Consider the following 14,956-nt stretch of genomic DNA (forward strand, 5'->3'; position numbering starts at 1 on the left):
GGGTATGTCTACACTTACACCCTCTTTTGATAAAGGGATGCAAATGCAGACATTCAAAATTATAAATGAAGCCGGGATTTAAATATCCTGCACTTCATTTGCATAATCGCAAAATAGCGCTACTGTATTTCGAAATAAAAACGCTGTGTAGATGCAGTTATTTTGAAAGAAAAATCTTCTTCCAAAATAACCCTTATTCCTTATAAAATGAGGTTTGACAGTTATTTTGGAAGAAGGGTTTTCTTTTGAAATAGCACTATTTCGAATTAAAAGCGCTGTGTAGATGTGGTTATTTCAAAATAGCGCCATAACACAATTATGCAAATGAAGTGTGGGATATTTAAATCCCTGCTTCATTTACAATTTCAAATGTCTGCCTTTACATCCCTCTATCGAAAGAGGGTGCAAGTGTAGATATACCCTTTGTGACTAATACCTAACATGTGACCCAAGGCTGAGTACTGTTAACAAATTAGAACGTGTTCTGATAAAAAGTATGCACTCTTACAGGCTAGCTTCCTTAGTAAGTATTCGTCGTATTAAAAGAGAAAATGTCACGTAGGGACTCCTGAGTACAGTACAACACCCTGTTGCTCACAACTCTTCATATTCTGTACCAGGAATGCTTAGTTAGAACTTGTAGTACCAGAATAGGTAAAGATACAGCAAAAACAAAATGTTTCTTTAGTTCTGTTAGTTGAGCTATAATGTTAGATATATCTTTATTTTGAATTAAGCTCCAAATCAGCTAAATACAATCTGAATTGCTCATTTTGCTATTTCTTACCCTTCATGGTCTCTTATCGCCAGCCTGTGGTATGAAATAAACTATTATGATATTTGCAAAGGCTTTCAATGTTGCTGGCAATTAATATAAAGCAATCTTGCATCAGATTGTCTCAATAGTGAGTATATTTTGAGGGTTTATTTTTTAAAATAAGTCATTTTTATAGTTAACTGTTGTGATTATATGAACTGAATGAATAGGGGTCAAAGACTTTTGGTGCTAGTACACGTAGGAAAACTGAATAGGAACATGTGGTCCTCTGGCAATTACTGACACGGGATGTTTTTTGCTTCATGGCTGCAAAACAGGGATAGATTAAATTGCCAGCATTTACCTACCAAAAAATTGCATTCCCCATTGAAACTCAGAAGTGGCTTTAGAGCTGTGCCTTTTGTATCTTTCAAAGTAATTTCTGCCTATTGGTACATTGGGTCTATTTAGATAGGCGAAATGGCCAGAAGAACACTGAGTACTCTGAAAAATAATTTTGACAATTTTTGATCCATGGCTTTTTCTGCTTCTTATACCTTTTACAAATAAAGGAAGTTTTAACATGGAATGTAGGGTGCAAAGGCATCAAGTATTTTCACATAAATCACGTATTTGTGGCGTTCCACCTGACCCACTGGAAGCACACTTGGGAGGCTAACCTGAGCTGCCTCCCATGCTACTGTAGCCATGCTGCTCGCTATTTTTAGCACGCTAGTTTGAGCAGAAAGTGCATGTAATCCCATACTGGGAAACACACTCACCTGTAGTGTAGATAATACCTCACAGTATAAAGGAATCTAGAGCTGACAGGAGAAGCGGGTGGAGGAAGGAGAATTTAAAATATTTTAACAGGTTGACGCTTTGCCACCCTTAAAGTTTACTCTATACTATACTCACCAACAGCCTCCAAGGAACCATTCCAGCAGCCAGAATACCTTTCCTTATCTAGCCAAATCATAATGTTCCCAGCTCTATAGAGTTGCCCCAGGGATGTGGAAGGGGATGATTTCTGTGAGCAGCCAGTAATGGGGCTGGATATCACAAGGCCGCCCTTCAAAGGAGCTCTGGGGCACAATTATCCTTAACCTATGTAAGCAGGGTCAGGATAAGCTCTACCCTGATATCTGTTGGTGAACTGTGGCAAGTGATGCAAAAAAACTTCAGGGGCTGATTCATTTGCATAGGCACGCCCACCCTGCCTAGTATGTGCTCTCAGCAGCCAAATGGTCACTTTGGCCACTGTGGGATCTCAAGTTTCTCTGTTATTGAGGCAGGGGGGATAAAGTGTTGTTACCTTGATTATGTGAATCAAATAGTGGAACTGTTTTGCCATAAACTAAGTAGCGCTCGCTAGACAAGGGGTATGGGTTCCTGACGCAGTCAGACAGAGAGGCTGGGAACAGGTCTTTGTATCTGGTGGTAGGGGCCTTGTCTGAGGGTCCAAAACACACCAATTGCACTGCCTCCTCTCTTGCTGGTTTCACTGTGGGCTAATGGTGCACTTGCATTGAAGCTCTTCTACTTCAAGCTGAAATCACTGGGTACTGAGGGAAGCCTTTTGCCTTCCTGCTGAAGAGCTGAAATCACTGTTCCTGAGCTACTAGCAAAGCAGATTATGGGATGGCTAGCAGAGCAGTTTGTGGAGGCAACTGGTGGACCCAGGCAAGCAGCTGGCGGGGACGACCGACAGGCAGCCGATGGAGCAGCTGCAGGACCTACTAGCTGGTGGCCGGGGAGCGTGGACCGAGACGGGCTGGCAGAGCAGACACTGCTCTGTGGAGCAGCTCACAGGACAGCAGGTGGAGTGTGGCGGAGTGATTTGCGTCAATCAAATCACTTATTTAGCGAACATGAGAACACAAGATAGTATAAAAGTTTTAGCTGCATGAGTTAGGGATGGCTGCATTACTCAAACACACAAATGTGTCACATTTGTTACTACTTGCCTACAACATCTGCACACGACAGCATTGCCTAGAAACCACAAGACGTATGACTGATTCTCAAAATACTGTCAGAGGCATATTGTTAACAATCAAATTCTTCCCCTCTCCATGCAATATTGCTCAAAGAATACAACCCCAACTGCATATGCAATAGACAATTTTAAGCCAGAACTATCAACATTAGAGCTGACTGACATTTTCGGAATCTTGCAAGTTCAATGAAATATTCTGTTGCAATTTCTTATTTTGATGAAAACTGGCCAATAATTGAACCCTTTCCCAGCCTTTCTAACCTATTTTGATCTGTTCTTACTTAGACATTTAACCACTATTTTTGTATCCCTCTCCTTATAAAGTCAGACTGACAGGCTTTTTCTAGATGTCAGTTGGGCTCATTCATTTTGATAAGCTGATGTTAGTACGAGTCCAATTCTTCACAGATGCTAAGGCCAGAAGAGACCATTATCACCATCCAATCTTAAGTACGAGTGAGAGAATAACTAGTGCATTTTCGAGCCTTTTAAAATAATCTAGGATAGTGTTTCTATTAAAAAAAACCTATCTGATTTTAAATCTGTCACTGACCAAGAACTGCATATGCCTATCCTGCAAGCTTAAGAACACGGAGATCCTGCAGCATACCCTGAAAGGAACAAACCCAGCAAGCTCTATCTGTAGCTGTGGCAGTATAAATATCCTTCACTGACAACCTGTTTAAAGATCCAGTCCTGTTCTCAGTGACGCAGCATCTTGCCCAGTGAATTTAATAGAAGCAGGATCTTGATAAATCAGGCAACCCTTTTAGCTCAAGCTCCTCAACTAGAGAGAAAACGAGATTTTTTTAAAAGAACTAAGGACACTAACTATAAGGGTTTCACAGATCAAATACTCCTCTTGAATTGCACAAGAATATTAGGGGCAAAATTGAAAGCTCATTACAGTTAATGGGAGCAAACTGTAAGGTAAATGTTAAGCAGATCCCATAGTGTACTGTAAAGCACAGCTGAAAAGCAAGGGACTGATTTAATGGGAGCCACAGACTTGGGATTAGATTTGTCATCTACATTAGGTTATAATTGTTGTTTAAAAGTATTGATCAAAACTTGTGATAAAGTAATTGCTAGACATTGTTGAAGTATTCCATGAAGATAATTTCCCCTTTTTTATTTAAAAGATGTTTTATAATTAAAATGTGCAGCCTCAACGTTTTTCTGCACACCTGGAAAGCCGTGATCAAAGGAACAAAAAGGTCATGATACTGCAAGGGAAGCAAAATGCCACCATATTTTGGGAGTCTGCATTAGCAAAGCTAAATTTAGCACTAGCACACTTATGTGCTGGCTGCATGATATTTTCATCAATCATTTCAGGCTGTTTTTTCCCCCACTTAGTGACCTCCTCCTAGCGGGAGCACCTGCTTCCTTGAAATCTTGAATTTATTAGCTGCCTAGTAAAGCTGTGGGGATTATATTTTCTCTCTCCCTTTCCCAGGTGATGTGGAGATGAGGCACTTCCATCTATCTTTGGAATGATCATTTGTTGTTGTATTTTGTTAGCAGGGTCTGGGTATACCAAAAGTGAGCCATTAGACTATAGTCGTATTCCTTTACAGGCAAAATGAATATTTAAAGTACATCATATAAAGTGAAAAAACCTCTTCACCTTTCAATCCAAGGCACATTACTTTGATCTTGCTTTATTTTAACAATATATAGCAACATGTCTATTAAACAAAAGTTGTCTATCAAAACAAGACATGTCATTGTATACACACTTCCCTCTGGGGAGAAAAAAAGAACAAACACTAGCCCAGTGCAAACCACATTTCTTAATTATAGAAATATAGAACTGAAAGGGATCTTGTTTGGTCAGCTAAATCCATTCATTCCCCCCTCCCCTAACGATGCAGGACCAAGTGTACAACAAGAACATAAGACAAAAAAGGAGAAAGAACAAGTTAAAAAATATTTAGATAAGTCAGTTATATTTAATTCTGCAGGGCATGATGACATTCATCCCGGGATATATAAAGAAATAACTGAAGCAAACTTGGAACTATTTGCAATTACCTGTGAGATCAGATGAGGTTTCAGAGAACTGGAGAAGGACAAACTTACCTATTGTTAAAAAAGGAGGACATGGGGAAGTCAGCCTTACTTCAATACTTTGAAAGATACTAGAACAGATTAGTATGCAGTCAGTTTGTTACCACTTTAGATGATGACAGGGTTATAAGGAATAAGCGTGTATGGATTTTTCAAGAACTGATCATTTCGAACCAACCTAATTTCCTTCTTGGACATGGTTACTGACCTACTGGAGAAAAAAGAAGCTGTAGATATATATCTTAAGTTTAGTGAGACTTGACGCAATCCCACTTGACAGTCGTATAAGCAAGGTAGGGAAATGTGGTCTAGGTGAAGTTACATAAGTTGGGCAGTATAAGTGGTAGAAAAACTACACCCAGACAGTAGTTATCAATGGTTTGCTATCAAAATAGGAAAGAATATCTAGTCAAGTACCCATCCTTCAGGGTATCTCGAACTATTCAGGGTCTGGTACTATTTAGAGTAATCATTAATGAATTGAAGTTTATAAAGTTTGATTGTGACAGCAAGGTGGAAAGGTTGCAAGCACTTGGGAAGACAGAATTAGAACTCAAAATCACCTTGATAATTTGGAAAATTGGCTGTAAATAAACAATATGAAATTCAATAAAGGAAGAAAAAAAATCAAATACATACCCTCTAACCAGTTATTCCCCAATTTGTGGTTAATACTGCTTGGGGGTATAGTGGATCACAAATGGAATATGAGCCAACAATATTCTACAGTTGCAAAAAAAAGTTGATATACTGGGAGGAGGATGAGCAGCTGTGTCATATGGAAGACATGAGAGGTAATGGTCCCAAGCTATTTATTGTACACTAGTAAGACCTTAGCTTGAGTACTGTGTCCCATTCTAAGCATGATTCTTCAGGAAAGACATGGAGACATTGGGAGAGAACTCAATGGTTTAGTCTTTCTAAAAGAAAATTGAGGGTGGGGAAGACCTGGTAATTGTTTTAAATATGTTTAAAGCTGCTATAAAGAGAACACTAATTTTTCTCCATGTCCACTAACTGTAGAACAAGAAGCAATAGGGGACTTGATCTGCAGTAATGGAGATTTAGGTCAGCATTAGGGGGACAAAAGGTTTTTCTGTGTGTGGGGTTTGTTTTTGTTGTTTATTTGTTGGAAACTGCCCATCCTGTTCTTAAAAACAGCAAGTGATGGGGATTCCACAGCACCTGTCAGGGATGACCTAGGTTTACTTGGTCCTGCCTCAACACAGAGGGCTGGGATGGCATCTTAGAGTTCCTTCAAGCCCTACTTAGCTATGATTGTGATTCTATACATACACCATTCCTAACAAATGTTTGTCTAACCTGAAATTGATAGGGATTCCACAACAGTCCTAAGTAACTTTTCCAGTGCTATTCTTATTGTTGGCATTCCCCCCCCCCCCCACACAATATCCAAGTTTAATCATCCTTGTTGTCAATCCTAAATCAATTACATCCTATCCTACCCTCAGTGAGTATGGGAGCCACAGACCACTGTCTTCTGTATAACAATCTTTTACATATTAGAAGTCTCTTACATTCCCCCTCAGCCTTCTCTCTTCTAAAATAAAATGTCCAGTTTTCACCTTTTCCTTATAGGCCACATTTTTTCTTACTCTCTAATTTTTGTTGCTGTCCTCTGGTTTGTATTTATCCACATCCTTTCCTAAAAATACAGTACTTAAAACTGGAAACAGTACTCCAGATGAGACCTCACCAGTTTGAAGCAGAGCAGCAGAATTGCCTCCCATGACACTTCTGTTAATTAATACATTTGAGAATGACATTGACTTTTTAAAAACACCATCAAACTGTTGATTCATATTCTATTTGTGATCTATCGATCCTGTTTTGAAGTATGGCTGCCTAGACAGTTATTCTCCATTTTTGAATATATGCATATAATTTTGCCTTCCTAAGTGTCACACTTTGCACTTGACTTCAGTAAACTTCATCTTACCAATTTCAGACTAATCTATCAAGATCATTTTGAAATCTACTCATATTCAACGCATTTATAATGCCTTTCAGCTTGGTGTTGTCTAAATTTTATAAGCCACTCACCACTCCATTATCTAAATCTTTGACAATTCTGTACTAGTTCTCCAAAAAAAAAAAAAAAAAAAAAAATCATACTTTTATCTCCTCCCTGTTTGACAAGCATGAAATAAAACTATATGGAATAGAACCTTACACCACGTCTACTATAAAGGTCAGTCAGGGCAAGCTATGTCAGCATACAGCTGCCATTTTTTGTGTATCACTCGGGTGCATGCACACCTGGCTGTTTATGATGAAGTTGCATGTACAGCAGAACCTCAGAGTTATGAAGTGACTAGTCAATCACATATATCATATGGAACCAGAAGAGACCCTCCTCCCACTCAAAAACCCCCCTGAAAAACAAATGCAGTACAATACCATGTTAAATGCTGCTCTCTCTTTTTTTAAAATAGCTTTTCCTCTGCATAGTGAAGTTTCAAAGCGGTCTTGAGTCAATGCTTAGTCAAACTTTTGAAAGCATCATGATGTTTTGTTCAGATTTATGAACATTTCAGAGTTATAAACAACTTCCATTCCCGAGGTTCATAATTCCAAGGTTCTGCAATAATCATCAGGAATGTTTACATTGATTTAAAGTGAGGTGCACCATGGCTAAGTATTCCAAGCCTTTTGGGATATTTTTGCAGAACTTTGTGGGATAGTTCTCATTTTCTCTGCCCTGTAATACTTTTCATATCCCATAATTTTAATGTTTTTTAAAACTACCTTGGTCCCAAGCAATGCTTTCCAGTCTCCACCGTTTCTCTGACAGAAGCATAGATGCCGTAGACTCAGCAAAGTTCTCCTATACGCAGCTGATGCAGATGTACAATTCTGCAGTGATTGCATAGGAGTATGGCTACAATGAGGATTGTGATGAAGAAGATGCAGAGATGATTAAGCACAATAATTGGGTATTGCTGGACATAGTGGAAAATAATGCCAGCTCTATAAAGGGGAGTGTGTGTGTGGAGACAGCGGGGGGGGGGGGGGGGGGGGGGGTCACAGAACATCTCAACACTGCAGATCACTGCTCCTGGGCCTGAGAAACTAGCACTGACTTGTACAACTGTATCATGATGCACATCTGGGATAAGTGATTGCAGAACTGCTGGATGTGAAAGGACACATTCATGGATCAGTGTGCTGAACTCATGCCTGTTCTCTGTGCAATGCCAAATTGCTACCATCCAGTGTGTAATCATTTTGGAGTTGGAAAATCCAGACCGAGGGCCACTGTCATCCACGTGACATTAAAAAAATCTGATACATAGAACTGTGACTCTCAGTAACATGCAAAAAATAGTGGATGGATTTCTACCAACAAAGTTCCCATACTCAGTACATCTACCAAAAGTAGTATTTTTCCAGTTACATAAATACTAGTAGATTACTGGGGATTCTTCACGGATATCAATATGGGTACATGCATGACACTCACTTTAAGAACACAGGATTTAAAAAAAAAAAAAAACCCTGCAAGCAGTGATATTCTTTCCCAGCCAATGGAATACCATTGACAATGTTGAAATGCCAGTACTGATTCTGAGGGACCTAGACTAACTCTTGCTCCCGAGGCTCAAGAAGCTGTACACTGGCTACCTCCAGCAGTGTCAAGGAAGACATTACTACCAGCTCAACAGTTGCAGGATGACTGCTGAATGTACTTTTGGTAGGCTGAAGGGATGCTGGTGGTGTTTACTCACTTGATTGGATGCCAGTGAGAAAAAACATCCCTGTTTTGTACTGTATAACATATGTGAGGTGAAGAGGGGAAAGTTACCACGGGAGAGGAGAACGGGTCAAGGTAGACAATCTGAATCAAACAAGATGTTAATGCTTCCCTTGCCCAGGAAGCAGTGCCATTCTGCATGAAATAAATCAGGGAAACATTACATGCAATTAACATATTTTGTTAGCTAGTACCAACTAAAGTTTTATAAGGAATTGCCACTTGGTTTCCTAGAAGGCCTTAAGAAGTCTCTAAAAAGTCACTGCTTCACTGGGCTAGGCACTGAGGGACAGATACCTAGTAAGCAGTGTAACTTCAGTGCAACTGGTACTGTGTGGCCTGTGGGGTAGCTACATCTGAAATCAAAGGGCTAGTTGGGATTACACTATTGATATTTACATCAGTACAACTGCACTACAGCTTGAACCTCTCCAGTCCTGCACCCTTGGAACATGACTGGTGCCAAACCAAAGAATTTGCTGGACCATAGGAGGTCAATATTACAGCAAGTAGGTCTCTCTATATTGCTGTGGTGAACAAACAGAACAATGTTGCTTAATAACACACAGCTGTACTGACATGCCCTACATAAGCTTATGCCTAGCAAAGGCTGATCAGTTCTCTTCATAACCAAGTGTTAATGGAGTTACACACTTTTAGGCTACGTCCACACTGCACATTGTTGCCCAAGAAGATATGCAAATGAGCCATGGCGATATTAATTTGCATACCTAATGAGCTGCCATTTCTGCAGAAGGGGCTCTTACACGAGGAGCTGTCTACACTGCTCCTTCTTGCGCAAAAAACCCCTCTTGCGCAGGAGCCGTTCTGCTGCTTATTTTCAGGAAGAATGGCTCCTGCGCAAGAGGAGGTTTTTGCGCAAGAAGGAACAGTGTAGACTGCTCCTTTTTGTGCAAAAGCCCCTTCTGCAAAAATTAGGTATGCAAATGAGGCATGGCGATATTCATTGCCGTGCCTCATTTGCATATCTTCTTGTGCAACAATGCGCATTGTAGACGTAGCCTTATTGTATTGGCACAAGGAAAGAAGTAGATAGAGCATAAAAACCATGCTTACACTTAGCAGCATTACCAACACTTCCACTGCTTGCTGGGGTCTCAGACATTTAGGGTTAACAGAACACTGAAAGTCAGGATGGGCAGATGCAAACAAACTTTACGGGGCTGTAGGAAACTTGGCCACATCCAGGATAAGTGGACATCCAGCTATCTAAAATCATGCTGGACCACAGATGTTGCCAGACTGGAGTGGTTCAATACATAATCAAGTCACTTTGGTGTAAACAGTTGGATTATTTCTTGTTCGTGCTTCATCACGTGGGATAAAGGTTTGACAGGCCAAGCTCTATGCTCAGTAACATCCAGGAAGAACAAGTTATTGAACACAGAATTTGGCTTGCAACTGCAATTCAACAACTATTTTGACACAAGCCAGAAAAGAACTCAGCTCATGTTGTTTTGTGCTGTGGTGGCTTTTTAGGACTAAAAGGACCACTGAGCAGAATTTTTTCCCCTCCCACTAAAGTCAATTGCTAGGCCTCAATACAGATCATACAGCAAATAGACCTTTGAGTACAATACCAATTCCATAGTCACTTTGAAGAGTGGCAGCACACTGCATATTTCCCCCAAACCCAAATAATTTATATGCATGTATTCCATCTTAATGTTTTCTTCATCTGGAAATAATCCATTAATTTCAAAAATTTCAATCCCTTTTCTCCATTAGAAGACCAGAGGTCCAGAAACCAGAGGTCCATTTGAGTAATAGACAAAAATTACATACAATAAATGATTTCCCAAAGGCTCACTGAAGCAGTGTGTTGACCTGAAAAGTACAACCTTGAGGCAGATGGTTCTCTTCCATAAATGCTCAACCAGCTGAGTTGCACACACTTTACAAGCTGCTGAAAGAAAGGCATCAATCTTTCTAAAAAGGAGTGCCTTTTATTGGTAGGCTATAGATGTTTGTTTCTAGCCTGAGAGCTAAATGGATCATGCAATCAAGTAGAAAATGTGAAAAAGACATCAGCCATTTAAGAGTTAATAGGATGACATTAATATGTAAAAGATAAACAACTGAAATATATACATGATATTTGCTCTCTTATCTTAACCTTGGTCTGCTCTCATATTGCAGAATTTGTAGTTTTTCATTGCTGTTTAGAAATATTGGTAAGAAAGCAATATACTGCACCTATTACACAGGGCTAAAATTGACTTATGTTTCCTCATATAGTTTATGTTTAAAAATAAAAATAAGCCAACAGTAAAAGAAGGAATGAAGATGAATAATAATGATTTTGGGTCCAAAATCAGGTCACATTGATTTTTAAAAAATCTTAATTTGAGGGCATACTTAATCTAAAATAAGGCATATTACCACCAATATGAACCATAACATTTAATGTCTTGCTTCTAAAATAGTAGCTTAAAAGCAAGATGTATGTAAAAATAAATTAATAACTTTGAAATTTAACTGCTATTATCTTGAAGTGGTAAAAAAGGCAGGCTTTGAAAATTCCATTTTCCACTCCATTGCAAATTTCACAAACAGGTTTTCAATATGCAAGTAATATATGGCCCTCGTTATGTAGGAGTTGTTTGAACACTGTTACTCAGATCTAAAGTCACAATTCATCTTCTTCACTGAAAGAGTAACTGAATTGCAGGGGCCTGTCCATACTACTTACATTTTATACATTCTTTAAATAGCAAAGGTAGCTTATTAACTGTGTGCGCAGCAAAACACAATACTGATCACTTCCTTTTTGTTTTAAGTTGGGATTTCAGAGGTAGTGAAAGAAGAGAGATCTATTCAAATAGATTGTCCTTTGGCAGCACAAGATATTTTGTGAAGACAAACTGACTTTACATTAGTATTCAGCCTTTAGGAATACATTTCTCTTTAATTTAAAGCAAGATATTTTACAAACTCAGAAAGTAGCATGCTCTTGTTTCACCACCACCCATTATTCCATCTCAAGAAGCTATGAAAATAGAAGACAGAAATGAAATTTTACAGCTTGCAAAGCACTGATAACTGATTGACTAAATTGATGGGAATTGTAGGGTAATAATGGTTAGACTGGGGAACAACTGATCATGACTAGATCATTGGGATCAAACAGATGATAGCTTATCTGTAGCTCTGGGCAGATCACCAGAGGATTAGCACAGTGTTTCTCAACCAGTTGTACGAGTACCCTTAGAGGTACTTGAGAGAAGTCTGGGGGTTACACAACTGAAATTTGGAGAAAACTGAATTTTTGTTTTAAGTTTTAGAGCGCTTTATTAGTTTGTACTTTTTAGACCCCAAAATTTCATCACCCACCCAGCTACAATTAAGTTGTTTAAACAAACGTGTTGCAACGGTAGAAAAAAAAGTGTGTCTGAAAACTGTAGGTACTAGAGGTACTTATAATATTTTTTTAAAAGGGGTACTTTATAAAGAAAGGTTGATCAACACTATATTAGCACATAGAGCAATGGTGGGCAATGAGACATTTTATTTACTGTTGCCCATGCAAAGGGTTGCCAGATTCTAAAGGTTTTCAGCTGCATAATTTTTTTCTGTGTTAATAAAGTGACATTCACATAAAGTAAGGACACATGAAGTGAGGTGCCTGCTGATCGCACACAACATTGACTGTAAAGGTTGTGCTCCCTCTGCATCCAAAGTGCAGCTATGGTTCAACTGGCACACCCCACAAATTCTAGGTACTCAAACAGTTTATATAAAACTACTCTATCCTAGGAGGCCATCTTGGTTACGACACTTGTAGCTCACTGAGATGAAGGACGGCCACTCATGCGGCCCACTCACTAGCCTAGGTTGCCCTTGCTGACAGAGTGTCACCTCATCTGACTTTAAATGTCAACATAATTCTACGCTCTCTCAATTTCCCGAGCTGATTGCTTACTTTCCATAGTGTTGAGTATCTGAGGGGTAGCTGTGTTGGTCTGAATCTGCAAAAGCGGCAAGGAGTCCTGTGGCACCTTACAGACTAACCGAAGTGTTAGAGCATAAGCTTTCGTGGACAAAGACCCACTTTGTCAGATGCATGCATCTGACAAAGTGGGTCTTTGCCCACAAAAGCTTATGCTCTAACACTTTGGTTAGTCTGTAAGGTGCCACAGGACTCCTCCCTACTTTCCATAGGTTTCCCACTTTAATTTTTAACTTTTCAGACAAAAGAAAATGAAGTTGCTGGTATCAAACAACTCCATCTTGTATAAAGATAAAAGATATCCCAAGTTCTTTGGGCTGTACTATGGACTGCTTGCCAATTAAACTTTGCTGGGTAAAGAGGGAAGTGAGAATTGGAGAGAGAATAAGATGACAGTCAATCATAAATCAGGAAAAAATATTACCAACAACTGTTTCTGCAAACCCCTCAGATTTCTATAACTTAGTGATTAAAGAAAATGTCTTATTTCAGTTTATTCTGTACATTTGCCAGTTTTATCATATCCCCAAACAGTTGGATTGTGCTGTTTTTGTGGGAAGTAGAAGCACTCCAAAAAGGAAAGAAACAAAATATTCAAGTATGAAAAAATCATTGTACTTCATTAGCATATTAACTGGGGCCCAAGAGCTGCTACACACTAAAATTATCCAGTCATTTTTTAAACTGACTAGATTTAAATTTACAATCTTTTGCTGTCCCCATTAAAATCTACATGAATTCTGTCGAGGTATGAGCCTCTGAAAGATGCAGTTTACATTAGCTCAAGACCAATTTAGCAAATAAACTCTCCAAAGATCCCATATATATTGGGGATACTCCTAAACAGAGGGATAGACAACTGAGCAACTGGTTCCTGTTGACCATAAGGGAAGCTGCTTTGGCACTGAGCAAAAATAAATAGCAATGAAGAGGTAATTTAGCGCAACTGCAATGCAGAGAGGTACCTGGAATATGGACAATGACCCCCTGGAAATGCTAGAAGTGGGAATGTGTGGCAGGAGAGGGAAGATACATAAGTGTCTTGGACCTCTAGAAAATACTCCTCATAGAACTTGAATAAAACCCAAGATTTCTGAGACAACATTTCAGTGCTGTCAACAAATAAGTGTGTAACCCACTGGAAAATCATGTGCACCATTCCATTTAATGCTCAGTTAAAACTTTATTATGAGTTAAAACGTATGTTGTGGTTTTAAGGACTTTAACCCTGCTGAAGTACCAGGTGGGCGTCAATATGCTCTTTGTAGATGGGATTTTATTACCATTCAGAAGTTGTTTAAAGGCAATGTTAAGATTGTCCATGCATGCTTAATTTGGCCTCCTTGTACATTATGACCATTTTTAGTCAGACGCTGCACATGGCCAACACACACACCCCACAGTGCAAAAAAACCCAACTTTTTCTATTCTATTTCTTAACCCTTCTTCCACGAACTTTGTCTGTCAAAGTGGAAGGGCATATTTTCATACAATTCCCCTAAACTGTTTTACCAGGAGGGCTTTTTTTTTTTTTTAAAAATTATAAAATTATCCACCACTATCCTGCACTTACTCAGCTTTTCCTTTTTTTTTAAATAAACTGGTGCATTTTTAAAGTAAATTTGATCATGATTAAATCTGTAGAAGACAGAATAATGTCAGTAATCCACACAGGTGAACAGAACCACATTGCAAAGGTACTTAGAAAGTTAAAGATCTACATCAGAGCTGTTGGGAACAAAGAGATTTGTTACTTATAAATGTGCAGTAGGATTAATCAAGTGTACAGAATTTCATTTTGAATGGCATTTGATTGTTAGGCAAGTGAAAGAAATATATATCCAAACCTTGCTGTATGTCTTTGATTAACACATTCATACCAGTTGTTCAGCCAGAGTTACTATTTCTACACCCCCCATTTGTTAATGCTTATCTATATCCAAAATTCAGTTCCAAAGTCCCTGAAGTCCAACAGTGAATAAATGCATACACAAAAATGAAAAACCATGAATAGATATGAAAATTACATATTTTCATTTTGTCATATTAATACTATTAGGTTTTCCACTACAGTTACTACAGGAAAGGTGTACATTGGATATTGAAAGAACTGGGCAAGGAGAAGATCACTTTCATATTGTGGAACTTTTAAATTTTGAGAGCCAGTAGCTTAATACAATTAAAAATGCAAAATAGCAGTGAATGGTTTATGTACAGGTAGCAAATTCTGTTCTTTCAAACTCATCTGGAAAGCCAAAATACAGGTTCTCTGTACAATATTTTACATCTCATCAAGGCATCTAATTTAATTCAAAGCTAATCAAAATCCACTAAATAGTGAGGTCTTCAGATACTCTATTACAGCCGTTATAAAAGTGTCAG

Source organism: Pelodiscus sinensis, chromosome 2 (assembly GCF_052426305.1).
Source record: "Pelodiscus sinensis isolate ZL-2025 chromosome 2, ASM5242630v1, whole genome shotgun sequence".
Taxonomy (NCBI): Eukaryota; Metazoa; Chordata; order Testudines; family Trionychidae; genus Pelodiscus; species Pelodiscus sinensis.